The 14228-nt window shown below is 37.7% G+C and overlaps 1 non-coding gene across 1 annotated transcript; it reads left to right on the top strand.

Annotated features, from left to right (window-relative positions):
• Nucleotides 1–13102: 13102 nt before the first annotated feature.
• LOC111723631 lies at nt 13103–13209 on the top strand. Its single transcript, XR_002772131.1, has one exon. It is a non-coding gene; the product is annotated as a U6 spliceosomal RNA (small nuclear RNA).
• The last annotated feature ends 1019 nt before the right edge of the window (nt 13210–14228 follow it).

The following is a 14228-nucleotide window of genomic DNA, read 5'->3' as shown; positions in this document are numbered from 1 at the left end:
ATAAACATGAGATTCTCTGATACAGTATTTTTACAAAACGACCAGGTCTGCGGGAGATCTGAGGGCAATAACATCCAGGGGCAATAAAAAGCAGCAAAGATGTAATTCATACTTAGTATAAATTGCATGGGTGCTGAAAATAAAGTCGGCTTTTCTACATAGTAAAGAGGTTGAGTGGGATATATTTTCCCTATCTAATCCTTTCAAAAACATGTTATTTTTCAGTTCACTCTTGCTCTTTATAAAAAAGTACAAAGTATATTTCCTTTGTGATCAAAATGGTCAGAAGATTCTTGAATTACCGCTCTCATTTTAAAAGCCTCTAGGACATGGTGAATGTGTTCTCAGCCTTAGATTTCAGTGTACCTGGCAGTAGACATGTCATGGAAATAACCCAAATTTATGCTGAAAAGAAACTCATATCACTGTGAAAGTAACTTTAAAAACACCAAAATCCATAAGAACTTATTGTGAGTCAAATGTTCACATATTTCTCTTTTTAGCTGCAATGGACTGTCACAGGTGGGCAGAATCTTTGAAAATAATTCAGAATAATCTACGTACTTCACAAAATTACATATCTATATATGGATCCCCAGGATTGGCAACAGGGAATAGTTGTATGGTGGGGAGAATAAGAATTCCCTAAATAAGCAATTTAGAGAATGAGTGGTATGGATGGGGACGTAACATAACATAAAAGGCAAAAACTATAATGTAAAAATAGACAGCTCGGTTCATTTTGCTTTTATACACTCGGTGTAAGGATGGCTGTCAAAACTGGGGTTGATCAGCAGTTAGCCAAGGAGCACAGATGGTCATGCTAGTAACCACATGATCAGGAACATTCGGGTCCTGGCAGTTCAGAAGTTATGCAGATATGCTGCACTAAGCTTAATGACTTGCGGTGGAAATAGTATGTGACATTTTTCTCTCCTCTGTCTTTTGATCTTTACCACCAATTATTATAGAATTGCTTGAGAATTCTATCAGAAGAGAAGTCTGTGGACTTAATAAGGGTCCACTATGCAATTTTTATTCTGTTATAATGAGACTTGGAAATTTCTTGCTTCTTTCCGTCTCTGGTCATACTGCCTTTTGTCATTAAAGTAGTCATTGTGATCCTGGATGTACAGTGACTGGGGAAGCTGTCAAGTAGGACAATCATGGTTGTCACATGATTGGGGCTAGTACAGTAACAGTGGGGTGGGCGAATTGCAGGGCCACTGAGCCCCTTCATTTAGGAGCCCTAACACAGCAAGTTTAAATGAAAGTAAGTAGATCCACGCACTTAGAAATTGGAAGAAATCTTAAGACTAAGTTCACATAATTAATGTATAATCAACTTTTAGAAATATCTAGATTCAGATTAAGACAGGTGTCATGCTAAATGCTCTTTATTGAGAACACCTGGTTATCAGCAAATAGGCGATTTGGTGTCAGATTCCTTTTCCTTTTCTTTCCCCCAAATCTTCTCACATTGTAGGAACACTTCTAAACGTCTCCGTTCGTGTTTATCTTTTTCTACATTGTAAGCTAGAGACCCATCATTTATGTTGTGATATTAATAAACTTAGACCAATCACAGCCGGTCACGTTCTGATTATTTTCATTCATGGATGTTAGTGGGACACACACTATCCATAATTATTAGGAAATGGGACATTGCATAGGACGAAGCCCATCTACCTTGACAGCCATAAAATTCAGAGGAATCTGAATTTCTGTTTCTCAGGACAAAGATTAATTCTTTACCATTGTGACTCACTAGAGTCTGAAATGGAAACATCTAATGAGAACTACCCAATTTCCCTGTACAAGTTTTCTTTAAGTCCCAGCACTCCCAGAAATAGAATCATTTCTGTCCTGATAACTGAAGCATAACAGGGCAGTGCCTATCTCTCGGCTGTCTTGTAAGGAGTGAATGAGAACATGGATATAAAATACCCCCTATCAGATATAGCACACGGCATGCAATCAGTAAAAATCAGCTGCCATTATTTAGCAAAGGTTTAAATCACGCCTTTCCTTCAAAGAAATCATCTCACATAATATATTTAGGTGAAAACTAATAAACACAAAACTTTCTCTTGGTTTGAAGTTGCTGATAATCCATGCAAAGTCATAAGTAAACCAAGATATGCCTGATCAAGCCTCTAAACTGTCTTATTTAATAAAGATCATCACCAGCAGGAAACTTTGCAAAAGCAGCAGATTTGAGTCCAGGGTTTCTTATCATGACAGCGTGGTTTGCAGTTTGGGTGGCCTCCTTGCTACAAAGCCGAGCAATAAAAGTATGAATATCTTATCAAATATTTTGTTAACCTATTTTTAAATTGGTTTGTTCTGACATATGTATTAGTTTGCAAATTCCCAAGGAAAGGCTCGGCAAGCTCCACCTAGCAGGGACAATGTAGGGGTAGATGGCACAACTCACGGGTGAAGCCCTCAACTACAACTCGGACTTTACCTAACAAACGTAAACAGTGCAACCTAGTCATATATACACTTATACTAATCCAAAATAAAGGAAAATGAAAGTGGTTATCTTTTTCTTGTATTTATTTATTTATTTTTCAGACAGTCTCACTTTTTTACCCCCAGTAGAGTGCTATGGTGTCACAGCTCACAGCAACCTTTAACTCTTGGGCTCAAACGATTCTCTTGCCTTAGCCTCCTGAGTAGCTGAGAACACAGACCCCCGCCCCAAGGATATTTTTAGAGACGAGGTCTCCCTTTGACTCAGGCTGGCACCAAACCTGTGAGCTCAGGCGATCCGCCCACCTGCGCCTCCCAAGTGCTAAGATTGCATATTTACCTTTTTCTGTCTTCCTAAAGGACTACAGGGCTTGATACTGGCTGACCCACATGGCAAGACTCATTGCTGATAGTTGCTGAGAAGGAAGATTTTGCTTCCATGGAAAGGTTTGAGGCTGAAGTCTTTGTGTCTGTCAATGTTGTTTTAAAACCTCCTTAGTTCCATAAGCTTTGCTTCCAAAGTAAGTATTTTCCCAGAAAATAAATGTTTATCTAAATATGAAAATTTCCCCCAATAGTGTAAATATCTTCAGTATTTATATAAGATATGTATTTTCCTTGGAGGTTGAGGGGGTGTGTGTGTGTATGTGCATCTGACCTTCACCAGGTTACTTGAAGTAAGGGTCGACTTGCTCTAAATATACAAGTATTTTGAAACCAATTTTTCCAACATACCACAGGGGCACAAAATATTTTGTAAACAATTTTGCCAAATGAGGCCAGGTTCATTTTGTTATTTCAGATCATCACTCATAATAATTTGTGGGTGATTATGCATTCTGCATTCTAGTTTTCTTGGTAAAAGTAAAGTATGTTAATTTTATTGCTATCAAATATACTATCCAATCTACAATGATCATTTAATTCCTTATCAGCTTAATTTGTATACAAATTTTAAAATTGAAATTACACTAGAAAGTTTATGACTAAAACAGCAATAACCAACCATTTCAACGTTTGGATTCCCACTGTCCTAGGACAATCTTTTGTGTGTGTGTATGTGTAATTATTGCTTCACGTCATTCCTAACATTTTCGATGTATAGTTGACAATTGAAACTTGTATATGTTTAAGGAGACAACTTGATGATTTGATATGCGTATGCTTTGCGAAACATTCACAATCAAGTTAATTAACGGATCCATCACTTTAGGTTCCTGGTGTGTGTGTGCACCTGCATAGCAAAAACAAAGTCCACCTCTGTAGCAAATTCAAGTACAAAATACAGTATTGTCAACTATGGGTCATATTGTTGTACGTTTGATCCTCAGAAGTTATTTGTGTTGATTAACTGAAACTCTGTACCTCTTACCCAACATCCAAGGACAGATACTTTTAACATGTTTGTTTACCAATCTAAGTAGCATTTCTCAATTTCCTTTATCACACACACACGGTGAACCTGGCCTTTATCTTCTGATCTCAATGTCGCCATATAATTGTTTGTGTCCACATTTGCTGTTTACACAATTAGAACATTACTAAGATTTATGGACGTCATCACAGTTCTTTCTTTGATTATCTCCCTTTTTCTATTTTCTTCTGTTCCCCTTTCTGAATTTTTTTGTAGTTAGTTTCTGGACATCCTGGACACCTGTGACATTATTATTCTGCAGCAGCTTTGTAAAATCACTTTGGTTCTTTTCTCCTATCTGGTAATTTTTTCCTGCTCTGTTCCCTTGCTCCCCTTGGTATGTTCTATCTTTTGGACCCTTTAGATTGTGTTCTTTTTAATTTGTGTCCAATTCATCATGCTATTCATTCAGTAAATACTGCTTAAGCCACTTATATATTTTAACAGGTTTCTAATTCCTGGGCCACTTCAGTGAATAAAATGAATAATTTTTCCCCGACCATTCATGGAGATAATAGAAAGATGAGAATCTTTCTCACCAAAAATGATCAGACTTTCCCTGAGAGGATCACTCTCAGTTCTTCTAAGGGTTTGATCTTTGAGGAGTAGGATTGAATTGGGAGAGGAAAATAAAATTGGGCAAATATGGAAGAGAAAAAAAATCCTCTGCGGAGGACTATGTGAACTTATAGATCAACAATGATGAATGAGATGAGAGAATTAGCACGGCATGCCTTGTCTTTCCCCATAAGATACAAGAAGAACACCTGATTCTTCATGTGAAAAGTGAGCACAGAGTCTTAAAATGCTGAAGTCTGAAGTGATTGCCCCAGTGTTTAAATGTCATTACAATAATATTTGTGCTTTAAATAAGTTTGGCAGACTTTGGATGATCTTGATTTAAACAGCACTTTTCAAATAACATCAACTGACATGGAAGAACCATTCTTGGCATGCCCGCGGTGACCCAGATGGTTCTCTCATGTTCCTCAGCTCGGCTGAGCCTCAGCCGTGCTCCTTCCGGCCTCTAAGCTGCAGACCTCCCTTTGTGTTGCCCTTCCAGAATCCAGCCAGCCTGGCCACAGATAATGTTCTCCTCTCTTTTCTTGGACTATTTACTTGAGAAAACTTCTCATTGAAAACTCTTCCTCCCTTTTTTAAAAATAAAAATCTTTTTAAAAGCTTCTCACCCAGTTCCACAATCCAGAACTATCTTTCCTAAGGACCTGGGAGCCATACATTAGAAAGATAGTCATCAAGGGCCAGAGGCAGTGGCTCACACCTGTAATCCAAGCACTGTGGGAGGCCGAGTTGGGTGGTACCCTTGAGCTCAGGAGTTCCAGACTGGCTTGAGCAAGAGGGAGACCCTGTCTCTAAAAATAGCCGGGTGTTGTGGAGTGTTGGTGAAGTAGGCATGTTCTTTGGCATCAATTTTATTATTCAGTTAGGAATGTTGTTTAAAAAGTTATTAATTAGCTACTAAAGGTATATGGGCTTATGGCAATGTAGTAGCAGAATCAGCTACTCAGGAAGCTGAGGCAAAAGAATTGCTTGAGCCCAAGAGTTTGAGGTTGCTGTGAGCTCTGACACCATGGTACTCCACCGAGGGCAACAAGTGAGACTCTGTCTCAAAAAAAAAAAAAGAAAAGGAGGGAGAGAAAGGGAGAGAGAAAGAAAGAGAGAGAGAGAGATATCAAGGAAGACAGCATCCCTACCTCCCAGTTGCTGTGGGAAGACCTAGGCGAGTTGCTCCAAGTGGTAAAACCACCCCCTCCACCAATCAGGAAGGTAGGAGAAAGTTTACTTTTCCTTTGGGTTAGGCCATTAAAACAACAGATGAATGATAATATCCCAGCCCAGCTCTTAAAAGCTCTCCCATCATTTGTTTCAGTGGAGTTGAGCTCACACTTCAATTCTGGCCTCTGTGCTCTATCCCAATAACCTTAAATAAATTCTTGCTTCTCTGTTTAACTTTGTCCAGTACAATTTTTGCTTTAACAAGGTAATATTGCAGAAACACCATGTAGAACTTCAGCATTCCCAGGGGCTGTTTCCTGCTACATGTAGAAGTGGAGAATTGGATTGCCACCTTGCTTGTATGAATTTAGAACTGGGGCAAATAATTATAGTGGTCCTTTTTTTTTCCTTTTTGTATGATGAATGTGAGACAGACAAGGATTTATGACATTTGGAATCCTAGATCATTCCAAATTAAATAACCAGGGGGAAGTTATTTATCCACTTTGGGCCTGAGTTTTCTCATTTACAAAATGAGGAGTTTTGATAAATTCACTTCTAATTCTAATGCTCTACAGTTGCTTATCTTTTTGTCCTCAAGACGTTCTTTGGCCCTAATTAAGAAGGAGGGTCTTTCTGATGTACTGATACAATCATTAGAACACTTGGGGTATTTGGTTGGCGACATAGACTCATCATCATGATGTGAAAAGATGTGTGTGTTGCCATAAGCCCATATACCTTTAGCAGCTAATTAACAACCTTTCAAACAATATTCCTAACTGAATAATAAAATTGATGCCAAGGAACATGCCTACCTCTCCAACACTCCAGCTGTTGATTTTAATATCATTTGCACTGCAGCCCAAAATTCTGATGACTTTTATTTCTTATTTATAATTCATCAAATTATAAAAAACTAACATCAAATTGTAATTACAGAGAGAAATGATCTTTGTCATCTTTTTAGTCTCTGTTACATCTTCATTTTCTGTAAACATCCTTCTGAAATGTTTTTCAGTGTTTTTTCATTATCATCAATTAATAACTATGATTGATAGATCGATATTCTAGAGAAAAGAAAAAATGATTTTTCCCTAGATTCTCACATCTTGGCTAAATCATTGCTATCTGAAAACATGATGTTTATCAGCTGTGTGGGACCACAAGGACATGAAAATTTTTCATAATTGTTGGTATTTTCATATGCTAGGGCCTGTTGGCCCATGAAGACCACATTTTCTTCATAGAGTACCTATCAGTATGGAAATACTTTATGTCAAATGTATTCTATAATTACAAAATATAAATGCCAACAAAGCAACCTTAAGTTATGTTTTTTGTTAAAAGGAAAACAGAAAGGGTGGTGCCTGTGGCTTAAAGAGTAGGGTGCTGGCCCCATATACCGGAGGTGGTGGGTTCAAACCAGGCCCCAGAAAGAGGGGGGAAGGAAAACAGAAAACATTTAAATAATAATTAGGAAATCTAAACAATGAATGCTTTGTTTAAATAAATATAACCTGGAATTCAAATAAAAATATATGATCAAATAGCGTATTTCTCTTAAACTTGTTATGGCAATGAACTTGCCCATAGTAAATAGACTATTAAGAACATACGCTTTACGGCTATTATGGCACCTAGACAATACTGCAACACTCCATAACCATGACTCTTCCCCAACGTACAATGACATTTATGTAACCAACCAACTAACCTTTGGACATAGATATCCCAAACCAAACTTTTCTGTAGATATTGGAACTTTCTGAATGACATTTTGACCGTCTGATAAGTCAGACTAGACTATATACAACTCCCTATTTCCTTCCTTTGTAAACAGACTGATTTTGTCAGATAAATAGCTACATTGTATTTAGGGAGGATGATTTAGATTAGATCTTAAAGTTGGCGTTTCTAAAATGTTTATTAATCATTGACACATATATCCAGAAAAGTTGGTTTTGGCTAAAACGTATTGAGTTAAATTAATTTTCAGATGCTACATTGAGTGAGCATGTCACGCACACTTGCTGGGGCCTGTAACTTGTGTCGTTGGTTCAGGTGTCACAGGTGAATATAGTCACACAATATGTTAGAATAGTTACCTGCTTTACACTGAAAGAGCAGTCAGAGTTCTGAAAGACAGAGCTGTTGCTAAAGTATTTTTCCATAATGATCTCCTGGCCAGTTAATTGATCATAGGATTAAATATTCATTTTAGAATTTTTTCACTATTTAGCCACCAAATAATAAATTTTGAATTAGAATTAGGTTTCATCGTATTACGTATTTTGTTTCTCTATTTCATGGCATATTTGGATCAATGGAAGAAAAGTATTCACGTATTTTCTGACATATTACAGGGAAGTACTGTAACCCTATCTCTAGTATTATAATGGCTTTTCAGGTGTAAATGACTGTAAACTGAAATGTGACTTTTTTTCTTTGTAAATGTAGTATTTTACTATAACAGACTCAAAAGGCATCTGCACAGTGAAATGATCCCAACACCCAAGAGGGGACAGGTTTTTATTCCCTGTGGAGAAAGCACACAGGAGTCTGAAGCAGGCTGAGTGAAAGGACACGCCGTTATGGGTTTCAAAGTATATATTCACTGTGATTTCGTATTAAGGGTGGTGAATATTAAATACTCTTCCCTCCTAGGTGTAGTGGAATGCAGAGATTAAAAACCAAAGAGTATGTAGTCTTTGAATCAGGCTGCCTAGAATTTCCTTGTTCCACTATTTGTGAAAGTTATATACCCTCTCTCTGTTTTCCTCTCCATATTCCCAAAAGAGAAGCAAAGGTAAAAATCACAGAATGGGATGTTTGAGCACCGAACATGAGACAGTACACGCAAAGTCGCTGGTACAAAAGTGAACAAGCAATTAATTCCACCTTTGGGTCAAATTCTAACTTGCAAATTCTATTTGCTTGCTTCTAATTGCCTTTGGAAAAGCCTGAAAGGTGGGACGAGGTGATGATTTAATGTGCCCCAATACTTTTAGGAGCAGAGTAGACCCACGTTTGATCATAGGCAACACTGTGAACTACCTAATTTGCTAATTGCTCCACAACACAGTTTTCTCTTGCAATTTCCTTTTCTTATTTCTTTGGTTCGATGACCTTCTAACCTTCCTGGTGTCTCCAGTAGAGTCATTACTCCACTAGTAATTTTTGTTGTTTGCCAACTGCAGACAAAGCACTGTAGTAGAGTTTTAAAAGAAGAGTAAACTATGTCTCCTTTCCCCGAGAAATTGATTGTCTGTTGGGGAAGAGATGATATTGGCTAAGCTTATAAAAGATAAATACCCTGAAATAATTAAATTATAGTTAAAGACAGTTGATATTTTAAGTCCCTTCTAATTTGACCCTTTTGTCACTTTGGATCAAAAGGAATATATCTAAGCTACATAGTCTGAGTTCACATGAAAATGCTTCCTAAGATTTTTCCTACTAAAATGATCTCCTAGACACGTCTTTGGAATCTCTGAAACTCCATGGAACATTAATTGAAAAACCAGTATGGACAGAAGGCACTGCCATGTTCAACTCTAGAGGGCATTACTAAATGGATGGTTTGTAACCTGCGAGGGAAAGTATTACCCCCTCAAGAATCCTATGGGTTCATTAAACAGGAGACAGTGCCAAGACATAGGTGGGGGCTCAAAAAGTCCCAGACAAACCTTCCGACGGTTAACTTTATTTGTTAACTTGAATGAGTCACAGGACGCCCACATTGCCAGTTAAACATTATTTCTGGGTACATATTTCCAGAAGAGGTTAGTATTGGAATTGATGGATGAGTAAATCAGATGGTTCTCTGCAGTGTGAGTGGACATCCTTCAATCTGTTTAGAACCAGAATAGAGCAGATAGCAAAGGAGGTCTGAATTAGCTCTGATTGATGACTTCAGCTGAGCCAGCCACTTTTTCTTGCCCTCAGTACTCCTGGGCTTCAGATCTGGGCTGAAATCTATGCTACTGACTCTCTCAAGCTTTTGAACTGTCCCACTGGCTTTCTGGGATCTCTAGCTTGCTAGTGTGGAAATCTCAGCCTTCATTATCCCATGGGCCCATACTGTGTAATAAAGTTCTTTCTAGATATATGTGTATTATACACAGTTATAGATACATATTATGCATTTCATATATAGATACATACACATTATATATGTATATATAATTTGTGAACAATTCTCTTTCTCCAAAGAGGTTTGACTAATATAAACTTCCTTTACTGTAATTCCCTATGCTAGTACAAAAAAGGAAGAAAATAGAAATATTATGACTTGATCAGCAATATATCTAATAAAACACACCATTTTTCCTACCTGACTCACCAGAGAAGTTAAAGCTTTCAGAAGTTTATAAAGTATTTATAAATAAGAGGACACACATAGCACATGTGTAGATGGTTCAGTCTTGAGATAAGATGATAATTCATACAGAATAAATATATGAAATGCTCTCCCAACAGGCTGGACTAAAAATCAGCCTTCATCACATGAAATTGAATAAGAATGGATCTAAAATGATTCACTGCATTTCTCATTTTGAACTGTATAAACATGGAACTGAAGGGAGACAGTGTCTGTCTTAACGTAATTAGTGCAAAAAGAAGCTAAGGGTTCTGATTGACAGCAAGATTAATACGAAGAAACAGTCGTATGACTGCCAACATGTTAATGCTTTCTGAGATATAAATAGAAGCTTAGTGTCTAAGTAACGTGGGCTGCATCAGAATCACCTTGGATGCTAAAATGCAGATTCCTAGGTCCCATCTAACATCTACTGAACACATCCAAGATCTAGGGGTGGTGCCCTGGAATGTGTCATTATAGTCTCTCGAGTTAGGTGACTTTTATGCTGGTCCCCACTGCAGAGGACTAGTGTGGGGAACAAATGGCATTATACACTGGAAAGCATACAGCCTTCCACAGAGCCTAAGTGCTCCCCAGGCAGAAGTTTTAAGTCTCTTTATGGTCGTTGTGCTGGTTACATCGTCACTTTTGTCAAATTCTTTATCTGTATCAAGATTTCCATTAATTTTGTATGTGGGACCTTTCCCTCCTGCCTCTTCCCTCCTGCCTTTCACTCTTCCAGACTTCCTAACTGTGTCCTTGTGCTTTTCAATGTATATTAATTAGAGCCTACTGTTCACAGGACATAATCCTTGGCCATTCAGATGGTTTTTAAATTGCCTGCAGGCAGGCAATGTATCCACCTAGCAGGGAAGGGAGGTTTAACCTGTATAAATAACCAGAAGAGAATTGAAGTGCCCGGGGGCTCAAGAAAACTTTCTAGAATTGCCTGTGCCATAGCATTGCTTAAAAAAAATATGTGCATCAAGAAGCAGCAGCATAGAAAAAAGCAGTTATCTCCAGCAGACTCTACACAAATCACAGTTTCTCCAACTAGCAGACCCTGTCAGAAGAGGTGAAGAGCTGCTTGACAAACACCAGGCAAGGTCCCCTGCCTGCGCACCGACCACACACCCCATTCCCTGTCTGTCACCCTGCCCAACATGGCCATCGCTCCTGTTACACGAGGAGATGGCGTCTTAGAAAGGCTACTGACGTTGATGCACATTATTTCATGTTCCATCAGCTTCAAAATCGTCCCAAGATTAATGTGCTTATAAATCAACTGTGGAGTTTGCTAAAGAGCAGATTCCAGCTCAGCAAGTCCAAGGGGGAGCCTGAGATTCTACTTTTCCAACAAGCCTCTGAGTAATTCCTATGCTGTTGTTAGACAAGCTCTAAATGTTAATAAATTTTAGTAAAATATGAATAATAAATATGGTAAGAGTTAAAATAGTACCTTGAAAATAAAGCAGAATAGACTTTCAGATGTCAAAGAATATCAAGAGCAAGACTCAAGGATGGTGGAAATAATTTCAGTGTGAGATGGAAAATCTGAGAATTTCATACATATTTAGCATTGCATAAGAAATGTCTCCACAGGTTTTTAATTCCCCCCAGAATGTTACCAAAACTGCAATTAATTACATTTTTGCTGCTTTAAAAACATTTTTTCATGCTACCACGATTCATGAATCTTCCATTGTGTGCATTTATTAGGCCATAGCTCCTGTTCATAATGACACAAAATAAAATGCTTCCAGACAAAACAAGATTCAGGTGTCTGCTCTGGGCTATGCAATGTCAGATCAGGTCCACTGTGCTCTGGGCAGTGTTTATTATTTTGTGATATGGCTACAGATAGGTTTAAGATCAGCTCATCATTGTATTTTACAGAACGTGAAGAAAATAAATTACCTAAAAAAAGGAAAATGAGAATAGAGCATTTGGACAGTAATGTATCCTCAATTTAAAACAGTTTATGAAATGAAGAAATGTACCATGCAAATGAGAAGCAATTTTAGCAGGGAAGAGTTCTGCCTCATCACAACTAATTATTATTTGAACGTTCATTAGTAGAATGAGAAACTCAATCTGGATGATATTGGGAAAGAAAAAAAAATTGATTCTATTTTTATTTTCACCAACACGATAGAAATTAAAATTGTTTAATGGTTTTTAACAAAAATATACAGTCTTGGAAATATGTTAATTTTTTCAGTGAAAAAAATATAGTTTTTTAAATAAGAGATCATCATGATGAAAGAGAGTCATGTACTTGTCTTGAAATGACAAATAAACAAACTGTGTGTTCTAGATCTCATCTACCTCTGAGAGTATGTGAAATAAAATCATAAGGACACCATGTCCTCAAATAATAGATTAGTAATGCTTCTAACCCAGAATCATAAATGCTACACTCAGAATTATCTTTTAAAACTCACTCACTAGAAATTATCGTGCACAGAATGTTACATTCTACATGTAAAGAGATTGTGTCTTTTCATCTTGGAGTCTGAGGACTATTGCTCCATTTCTAGTGCCGAGGCAGCTTTTAATAAATATTTGTTTAATAAGAGCATGTTACATAAATGCATAAGAATTCAAGGAGTTTCATGAGATACAAATGAAATATAGCAGTGGTAGGTGAAGATTTTATGTAAAGAGACAGATAGCATTATAAATGTTTTAGGCTTTGCAAGCCATAGAGTCTCTGTCATAAATTCACAACTCTGCTGTTGGAGAGTGAAATCAGCCATAAACAACGGATAAACGGATGGATGATACCGTATTCCAACAAAACTTTACAAAATCGAGCTGCAGGTAGTAGATGGTAGTTTATTGACCCTCACATAGAACAAACTTGGTCATCATCCTTAAGAAAGTGTAGTAAGTAAAGAGAAAGGAGAAAACGGATCATAAAAAATGCTGAGTAGGATTTGTCTCTCCAGCTAGGACGGAGCAAGTGGTATTCAACTCATTGTCCAACTGAGAAAAACTTGAAGTTGAATTAAAACCCCCAAACCACAGCAAAACCCACTGTTGTTTGAAAGGACTGGAAAGCAGCAAGTGCACCGGCACTTGGTGGGAATAAGATCCTGAGTAAGGTGCTTGCTTCGGCAGCACATGTACTAAAATTGGAATGATACAGAGAAGATTAGCATGGCCCCTGCACAAGGATGACACACAAATTCGTGAAGCAGTCTATATTTTTTTAAAAAAGATCCTGAGTAAGGGCAATTCAGCCAGATGGGCCCTGAATTCCCATTAGCCTCTTCTCCTTCAGGTGTTGCCCGCTTGAAACAGCAGGCAATGTCCTGACACAGCATTAGCAAAGTATGTGCGAAGTGCCTGTCTGCAAACTGTTCATCACCAGTGTGTATTACTGAGACAACTACAGTACACGGTAGATTTGGAAACAATAAAATACAGAGTTCAACAGAGTAACTTTGGATCCATTTTATCTCATAATTTGAAAAGTAAGATTGTATTTTTATTTATTAAATCTTCTTAATAACACTCATATTTTACATAAGTATCAGTTAAGGAAAGACAAGACATTTTTTAAAAAGGCAAATTTGAGATGCACCAGCCATGACTCTGCAGGCATCTTACTGGGGTGGGGAAACAGAAATTAGAACTCAGAGCTACTAAGGAAGCCAGGACAGGAGGGTCCCAGAGAAGAGGGAACTGAAAGAATTAAAATTCTTTACACAACCTAAATGCCCACCAACCCAGGGATGGATTAACAAGCTGTGGTGTACGCATACCATAGAATACTATTTAGCCATTAAAAAAGATGAAGACTTTGTATCTTTTGTGTTAACCAGGACAGAGTTAGAACACATTCTTCTTAGTAAAGTATCACAAGAATGGAGAAACAAGAATCCGATGTACCCAACTCTAGTATGAAGCCAGTAGATGATCTAATACATACCCACATAAGACAAAAACTCAAATCAATTCAAGGTGGGGAAGGAGGGTAACGAGGGAGCAGGAAGGGGGAGAAGGAAGGGGAATGGGGACTTATGGTGCAGGACACACCTCTTGGGGGTGGGACACAATTATAAGAGGGACTTTAACCTAACAAATGCAAACAGTGTAACCTAATTCTTTGTACTCTCAATGAACATGAACCAATTAAAAAAATTAAAAGAAAAAAAACTCAGCTGCAAAAGCCCAGGCTGAGAGGCTGAGATCAGAATAGAAAGCAGAAGCTTGGAGATCAAACCA

Source organism: Otolemur garnettii, unplaced genomic scaffold (assembly GCF_000181295.1).
Source record: "Otolemur garnettii isolate 467f Iridium unplaced genomic scaffold, OtoGar3 scaffold00013, whole genome shotgun sequence".
Lineage (NCBI taxonomy): Eukaryota > Metazoa > Chordata > Mammalia > Primates > Galagidae > Otolemur > Otolemur garnettii.
The sequence above is the reverse complement of the archived record's forward strand: the minus strand, read 5'-3'. Positions and strand labels throughout refer to the sequence as shown.